This window comes from Vitis riparia, chromosome 9, assembly GCF_004353265.1.
Source record: "Vitis riparia cultivar Riparia Gloire de Montpellier isolate 1030 chromosome 9, EGFV_Vit.rip_1.0, whole genome shotgun sequence".
NCBI lineage: Eukaryota > Viridiplantae > Streptophyta > Magnoliopsida > Vitales > Vitaceae > Vitis > Vitis riparia.
The window spans coordinates 8,298,850-8,308,257 of NC_048439.1; the positions used below are offsets into that span (position 1 = coordinate 8,298,850).

At 31.2% G+C, this 9,408-nt stretch overlaps 1 pseudogene; it reads left to right on the forward strand.

Moving 5' to 3' along the window:
• Positions 1–1,225: 1,225 nt before the first annotated feature.
• Positions 1,226–4,863, forward strand: LOC117922457 (annotated as a pseudogene).
• The last annotated feature ends 4,545 nt before the right edge of the window (positions 4,864–9,408 follow it).

Genomic DNA, 9,408 nt, shown 5'->3' on the forward strand with positions numbered 1-9,408 from the left:
TACATACTTTGCTCAAATTTTGACATCTTTTGATTTTATTTTCAAGTTCCGTTATTTTTTATGTATTGTTTAATTCAAGATTTAACCATATTTTGTTACTCTTATAAAAACAAATTCAAATTTTTAGGAAGTTTTAGCATTAAAATAATTTCATAGTCATATTTTAAAAAATAAAGAAGAAAGAAAATAATAAATAATTGGAAAAACAATTCAAGGGAGTATTAAATTATCATCTTAGAATTGTTTGGCATAGTATGGGAATTCAAAAATAATCTTTCAATTTGTTAGAAGCGTTTATTTATTTATTATAGCAATGATTGAAATATCAATCACAAAGCAATGTTTTCTTTTCTTTTGTAGGGCACTAACACTTTTTCTTTGATCATAATAATTGATAAATATATTACACAATTATTTGTTTTTAAAAAGGAAGGGATGACAAATATAATAACATGTGAAATATTTCTAAATGATGGGAAATAAGCCATCTAATTAGGGTGCAATATTATTCATTTTAATTTATATGAATTTACTTATTTTTATTTGCATCAAATTTTGAACCATTTTATGAAATTAAGGGAGATTAAAACATCACGAGTTTCTTATTTTAATTTATATTTTTAATAATAAAGCATGAAATATTTTTTAAAAAAATCATGAATTTCTTTAATTCCTTAGGAAACCAATATAAAAAAAATTGAATATATTATGATTTTATGTCCTAAATCTCTAAATTTGTTCATCACGTATTTATTTTTATATTAAATTTATTATTATTAATTATTTATTCTATATTATTATTTATGTTTAAAAATGTCCATAAATAATTAAAATTAATAAATATAAAAAAATGAAATATTAAAAAAATTAAATTAAAAAGATTTCATCAAACTAACATATTTAAAAAAAAAAAAAAAGCAAAAAGAAGATGGGGATATTATAGATGAGGGGAAAAAGATTAAAAAAAAAAAATTATGCGGTATGTTAAAGTTATTTTCTTTTTAAAATAATAATAGTAATGGTGAACTCATTTGTCTAAAAAAATATGCTCATAACCTAATTTTTCCAAATTCCAGGTAAATATGCTCATCTAAAAAAAATATTATTAGGTTTTTATGTGCTGATTGGGTTTTTTAAATACCCAATATGCCCTCCAATCTACTAATTAAGCATCCGATATGGCTAAAAATAAATTAAAAAAAAGGAAAAAAAACAAAAGTGTATGATCCTCTTTCGCGAGTCTTCACATTTTGAGACACTGAACCCAAATCAAAATTAATCCTCCAAATTAATTTTCACCTCCAACCCAAACCCTAACTGCTGCCCCGTTTTCTTCTCAAACATAGCTATCCGAAAAACCCTAACCTCTGCCTCGTCTTCCTCTTATCCCGGAAACCTAAATCCCGTGACCCTAACCCCTTCTCTTTCCGAAAACCCTCCGGAATAGGAAGATTCATAATTCTTCAGAATTAATTTTCACCTCGAAGCCAAACCCTAACTGCCTCATCTTCCTCTCATTCATATCCTAAAAGTAGCTTCAACAGTCAGGCCTGTAGCCATGAAAGCCGTAATGATCGCCACTTCCGGTGATCCCCAAGTTCTCCAAGTGCAAGAAGTCGAAAACCCTAAAATTGGAGATGATGAAGTTCTAATTAGAGTGGACACCGCTGCCATTAATCGAGCAGATACGCTTCAGGGGAAGGGCTTGCACCCTCCCTCAAAGGCGGCAGTCCCTACCCCGGCCTCGAATGTTCTGGAATCATCGAAGCTGTTGGAAGGGTCGTCGTTCGATGGAAGGTTGGCGATCAGGTATTTCAATTACTGAATATTTTTTGCTGTTCCTGTATTTTTCTCGGCTATCAAACACCAGGAACGCGTAAATAAGGAGGTTAGCTGATTGCGAAAACGGAAATTTTTTGTTCGTGTTTGTGTTAAGGAGTCTTTGTTGAGAATTTTGGGGAAATTTATGATAAGTTTGTGATTTTATGATTAATTTTGTGTATCAATAAATGTTAATTATTGAGCTTATTGGTTTTTCAAATTTATGGTTGTAAGAAAATTGGTCAGTGTAAGGTTATGGGTTCATTACCAATTTGCTTACTGAAAAATTTTCCAGATATTGTGGGCTGGTTTGGTAGCAGAAATAAGAACTGTGTTTTCTTTTCCAAAACGGAAATAGATGCAGAAAACATGTTTGGTAGCCTACTTTCAGAACTTGTTTCTGAAAATATTTCCTGAAAATGAATTATTTCAGAACTTGTTTTTAAAAACTGCAAGCACTTTATCAATTTAAAAGGTTCTGAATGGACATGTTCATGGTCTTCATTTTGTAAAATGAAAGCTTTTATGAAAAAACCATTTTCCATTCTACTAAGCAAACAGGCTTTATATTGTAACGGATCTATTGGCCATCTCCTTTGTCATGTTTTGTGAATCATGGCAACACTGGAATCCACTCCATTACTCTCTATTAGTAATTAGGAGAGAAAGCACCGATTTTAATGCTATCCTTTATGTGATTTTGCTTCCTCCCGAGTACAAGTTCATAATATACATGGTACATGGTACATGTCTGTATGACAGTTTGTGGTATACAGATGTGTGCTCTTCTTTCTTGTGGTATACAGTTTGTGGTGGAGGGTATGCTGAAAAAGTGGCTGTTCCAGCTGGGCAAGTTCTTCTTGTCCCATCTGGTGTTTCTCTAAAGGATGCTGCCGGTATTCCTGAGGTTGCATATCCTGTTTGGTTTTAATGATGAGCCGACTGTCTGCAGGAGAAACATTCCAGGTGAATTTTCATTTTTTTTTATTTTCTGATGCCTGATATATTTACCAGTACACAACTTAGCCTAATGGGGTTGTGCATATTCTAATGGTTTAAAAAGTCCAATGCGCACAAATTTACACTGTTGGTGTTTAATGTGTGTGCATCAATATTGGATTAGGGAGGCAGAAGAGCCATGGTTTTTATTAAAACATTACATCATCATATTCTTATTTAGATACATCGCGTCTCACGATTTCATTGCATCCAAGGCCATGTTGTTTTTGATTGCATGGTTTGTCATGATAATTTCTCAACCCTTCTCTGGAAAATTATGTTGGATGGCTGATATTAATTACCCCAAAAGAAGAAATTTTATGTTGAAGTAAGATGAGTACCACAAAGAGTTACTTTTGGTTGTTCCTATCATCAAATAGGTGATTGATGCACAATCCAAATGGCAAACACTTTTTCCCCCTTTATCCAGATGGAATTTTTATGCATGGATGAATTGTGAAATGAGGACTGATAATATTTCAGGTTCATGGGGGTTCAATTGGAATTGGTACGTTTGCCATTCAAATAGCGAAATACCGAGGAGCAAGGGTATTTGTTGCAGCAGTTGCCATCACTATTCTACCTCATCTCATGGCACCAATTCCTTGTCTTCACATGTTTTTGACCATTTTTTACAACCGGAAACGAGGAAAAATTTGCTGTTTGTAAGGATCTTTGAGCAGATGTGTGCATCAATTACAAGACTGAAGACTTTGTTGCTTGGGTGGAGGAAACAGGAGGGAAAGGTATATTCTATGTATCCTAACAATAATTTCAATTGAAGATGAAATTGCTTTTTATTTTTTAGTGCACCAAATCCACTAGTCTGGAATGTTTGAAAAGATAAATAGTCATCTTCCACGTGATTCCGATTGTGAAGATCTAACCCCAAAAATGTTGAATGACAGGTGTTGATGTTATACTGGATAATATTGGAGGGGCCTACTTTTAGGGAGACATGGATAGTTTAAATGTTGATGGAAGACTTTTTATTATTGGTTTTCAGGGTGGAACAGTTGTAGAAGTAAATCTTTCAGTTTTACTTGCAAGGCACCTTACAGTGCAAGGTGCCACTTTCTCTATAGAAGATTTTTCTGTAGTTTTGGAGTTGATTCAATTTGATTAATCTCATCCAAGTTCAGAACTGAGGTGGATTCTGGCAAGCCAAGGAAAAACCAAATTACCATAAATTCTTTTTTTTTCTGGATTGTTTTACTTCTTGGAAATCCTGTTTCTCGATCTGGTCAGGTATATGGAAATTCCAAGGAAAATATGTTTTACATTTTCCATAATTGGAAACACTCAGGAATTTAATATTTTCCTCTGAAATAGCAATGGTTTTCTAATTACGACATTTGTTTTTCTTGTATCATCCCAAAATATTTTTTAGGTGTTTGTTCTCTCTTGACACAGCTTTTAATCAGGTCTGTCTTGCTTTTTGATAGATCTCTTGACAAGTTGCTTTTATATCATACTTTCTTTATTGGTTTTGGATCATGCACCTTGCTTTGTCAGCCCTGTTATCACTACCCAAACTAGTAAATTTATGCACAAAACTCCATGTGTCAGTAAACTGTGGTTATTAGGTTGTATTAAATAATTTGTAAATACGGTGGATGAGTTTGTACTAAATGGCAATTGTTTCTGCAGCGGCAGGTTTGCGAAACAGAAGTCTGGAAAACAAAGCTGTAATTGTGAGTGAGGCGGAGAAGAATGTTTGGCCTGCAATCACAGGTGTACAAGTGTTTTCCATTGACGGAAGCAGCAGAGGCTCACCGGCTCATGGAAAGCAGCAAGCATGTTGGGAAGATACCACGCATTCGATTATGTTATGTTTATGAATGATCTTATGCCTCAGAGGGATGACATGATTTTAAAACTCTTATTGAGCATCTACTATCTGATACTATGTGTGATGCACAGGCCTAGGTGGTCAATGCTTAGTTTCTTATGTAGCCCTGTCATTTGAGAATAAAAACCAGCCTTCCCGTCCAAACATTTAGACTAACTGGAATCTAAAGCTTCAAGATGGTTGAAACTGAATTTTCATGTGGAAACAGATCATAACTCTCCAACCTCCACAAATGAGCTTACCTTCCTTATCTGAAGTTCGAACAAAAATGTATAAAACGGTTAGGTAGAACTGTCTAAGAAACCAGAGCTTGGCTGGTTGATCACCTTATTTACAGAGCTTGGATGTGAGAGAAACCAGCGCCCCTAAAGGTCAGGACAAGATTGCCATTCCACCAAAGTTCAGCCTTGCATGCGGTCACCTAGTATTTTCTTTTATTCGAGTCTTCCCCTCTACCCTGGCACTGGGATTGAAGGCGAATGAAAAACCTGCATGGATTGAAGGTGTGCCGCTTGAGTTGATTGTAGTTTGAGCATGAAAATTTGAAGATCCAGAACAGCAAATGAGGAATGCCTATCAATTTGAAACCAGCATGGGTGGATGAATGGAGGGGTTCTTCACTGAATTTGTCCATGAAGTGGTTTCCATTAAATTGCTTGATTTAAAAAACGAAAAAAGCATATATTGCTTATTTGAAGTTGGAATATAACTTAAGTTGCCAGAATGGTTTATGCTTATAGTGCTGATTTTAAAGTACGAAACAAATTGGAACTAACACAAAAAGTAGTTATATACCACGAAGAAATGATTTGGCAAAAGTAAGGGTGAGTTCAGGAATGAAGCTTCATCATTTCAAATATGAATGCAAAATGTCTTTTTTTTTTTAATAAATTACAAAAAATATATATATATATATTGCGAACAATTTTTTCTTTTTTCTTTTTAAACAAACTGCAAAAATCCTTTTTTTTTTCTCCAACAAAGTGATTTTTTTTAATAAAAATAACTAAAATCTAGAATGCACTTTTTTTTTTTTTTTTTTATCAAATCTTAAAAATTATTGTTTTCAATAAATAACTTATTTATAAAAAGAAAACTATAAAATATATGCACTTGAAAAATATTTAATTTTTATTTGATTTAGTATCAATTAGTATTTGTAATATTTTTTAATATTATAGAAGTTAACATTCTCAATAAAGATATTCAAGATCAAGAGAATACTTGAGATTGAATTAATTTCTTTATTGTTTATATTTTAATAAATTTTTATATCCATTACAATAGTTCTCTTCCACTATATCATAAAATTTGGTTTGAATTACTTTTAAACTATCTTGTAGATTTTCAAGTTCCAATGATATGCATTAAGTATGTGTAACATACTTGATATAACTAATATTTTCTTAAGTAATTGGACGTTTTTTTCTATAAATTTACTTGATTATCAATGAATACTTTTATGTAGGGTATTGATATAATTTGATAAATATTCTAAAATAGTATTAGAATAGCTTTGCTCTTTCCCAATTAACAAATTTACCAAATTAACTTATATATATTAGTTTATTTGAATTTATTGGTATTTGACTCAAATTGTTATTATTTTTAAAATTTTAGGAAAACCAATATTTATAGAGTTAAATTATATTTTGGTAAATTATCTTTTTAAGTTTGACTAGGATTAGGAAACTATTAATTTAAGATTGACCCATAAGGCTCTATAAATTTGTAGTTTTATATAGGATTTAAAAAGAGAAAGAAAAAGTAACAAAAAATGAAGAGAGATAGGCAAATAGTGCATTGGAATTTAGATAGAGAAAGGTTGAGAGAGTTTTGATCACTACTCAAAAAAAGCATATTTTAGATAGTAATTCTCGTGAGTTTCACATCTTTTGAGTATTAGTTATGCCTAAAAATGCTCAATTAACATGTTACCATTTAAAGATCGGCCAAGTCGAAAGTCCTTGAAACAGCTTTGGACCAAGACTCCATCTTCTTATTCCTCTATTCCTCATATGTTTAGGTAAGTAAAAATAATAGCTATATAATATGTTTATGTAAGTAAAAATAAATTATATTGTGATAAGTTATTGATGGACACCATGCAGACCCATGAGAGGGGCATGGGCTTGACTTTGAGACCGGGCCTTGAGTTTCCTTTGGTCAAGGCCTTGACTGGTGTTGATATATGTCATTAAATTATATGTGTCTAATACAAAATATAAGATCATTAAAGTAAACAAATTATAGATGTGTATTAATTATACAAGTAATACAAATCATATTGTATAAATTATAGTTAAAAATTTTAAGCTCCACCAAACTAATAGAATCTCTATTATAATAATTGGAGTGAACACCAAGTTGGCCCGTGTTAGGCCTGGGCCAGATTTTAAAGACTAGGCCTTGAGTTCCCCTTGGGCCTTGGCCAGGGCCTTCTCTTTGTATCATCATTTTGAAGAAGCATATTGGTGTGACGTAAAAAAAAAACTATACTAAATAGAAAATAAATAAAAGCATCAACAAAAATAAAGGCCAAGATCCATGAAAAGTAATCTTTAAATTTGTTGCATATATAATTTCAACAATGCATAAATAATTACAACATACACAGTACAATAATATTACACAACTATATTTTCAAATATAATATAAGATCATTAAAGTGATAAATTGTAGTCGTATAAAATATTTGTACAAGTAAAGAAGAAATTATGAGATTAAGAGCCCGTTTAGCAGTGATTATAATAAAAACGTTTTTCTTAAAAGTGTTTCCTTCTGTAGTGTTTCATTGGAAAATACTTTTTTGAGAATCAGAAAAAATGATTTTCAAGTGTTTTTTATAATATATTGTATAAGTATAAAAACACTTTTGATATTAATAAATTACCAAAAAGGACATATATACATTTATATTGTTAAAAAAAACTAAAAATGATCTTTTTTTATGATTTAAATAAATTTTTTACAAGAAGAATTAGATTAATAAATAAATATCAATCATGATATAACAAATTATTTGATTATATATTAGTTTAAAATTAATAATTTTTTTTATCACTATAATAAAATTTTAAAAAATATTTATAAAAAACATCTAAATCAATAAAAAAAGAACATTGAATAAAAGATAATTTTCAAGGTAAAACAATATATGATTACCTATTAATTTCTCAAAAAAAAAAAAAACTTTCTAATTAAAAGTAAATAAGAAGACAAATGTTTTCATAACCAAAAAGGGGGAAAAATGATATTATTACATATTAGAGTCATAATTAAACATCAATGAGATATAAGAAGATTTGCAATTCGATCACGTTCTTCTTCCATCTCTCTTGCATGATGTGAACCATCTTCCTCAACAAGTGAATCTACTCTACTCTCTTCTTCATTTAAGTGGAAACAACCCTTGATCATCATCATAAGGTTTAAATTCCATATCCATTCTAGCATTAATCCTTATAAAGTTGTGAAGAGCCATTGAAGCAATAACAATCTTTACTTGTTTTTCAAGAGGAAAACTATGCATTTGTCATAGCATTCTCCATCTATTCTTCAAAACGGCAAATGTTCTCTCAATTGTGCACCTCAAGGAAGAATGCCTATGATTAAATATTTCCTTTTTACCTCTAGGTGAACTACCTCGTCGAAAATCTGGAAGATGGTAACTCTCGCCTTTATAAGGGCCTAAATATCCACTCATTTGAGGATAACCAGCATCGACCAAATAATATTTACCTACAAAATAAAAACAAAAAATATATATTAGATAATAAAAATTTGATCACAAAAACAAGTTTGATTTTGTCATTCACAAACCTCTAGGTGGATGAGGAAAACTCAATTCTGGCCTTCTTAATGCCTCTAAAAAGACCCGTGCATCATGAGCAGCACCTTCCCATCCGACCCATGCAAATGTGAAACACATATTGAAATCACAAACTGCCATAACATTTTGGGTAGTCATGCCTTTTCTACCAATATATGGTATTTGTCTATCTCTAGGAACCACAACAGGTATATGAGTTCCATTAATTACCCCAATACAATCCTTAAAATATGGCCAATACCGATCATCATTTCTTATTTTATCAGGGACTTCCTTAAACTATGGATCACTTGGTTTTATAATATCCATGGCCATAAGACAAACAACATCTAATACAATCTCAAACCATCTAGATACAGATTCACTAGAGTGTTGAAATCTTTCTTGAATCATCCTATTGCTTAGTCCATGACCTATTGTAGTGAGAAACATTGCTAAGGCCTCTGTTAAGGGCACATCAAAACCTTCTTTTAGGCCATACCTTTTAGTAAGTGTTTCTAATAAATTCATAAACACATGTTTTTCCATTCTAAATTGCTCAAAACACCTAATTTCATGGCCATTTAAGACATCCATTACAAACTTGTATCCTGTGTGGGAAGAAGTTCTGCAAGGTTTTTTTTCTTTGAAACTAGTAAGTTTTACAGCTGCAACACAACCCGCAAGCACCAACTGATAAAAATCATGTTCATCACCGTTTTCATCATCAAAATTTTGATCATTATTATTAGAAGACATCTACACAAATAAAAAAAGAAATACATTAATAAATCTATTTTTCTCCTTTTCTACCTCTTTGAAAAAGAAGAATATTATCAACTGAATATAATGTTCACAATAAATCCTTCAAGTATCTAGAAGGAACATTTCCTTTAATTGTTTGGGCAAGAAAAAGCATAGCTCA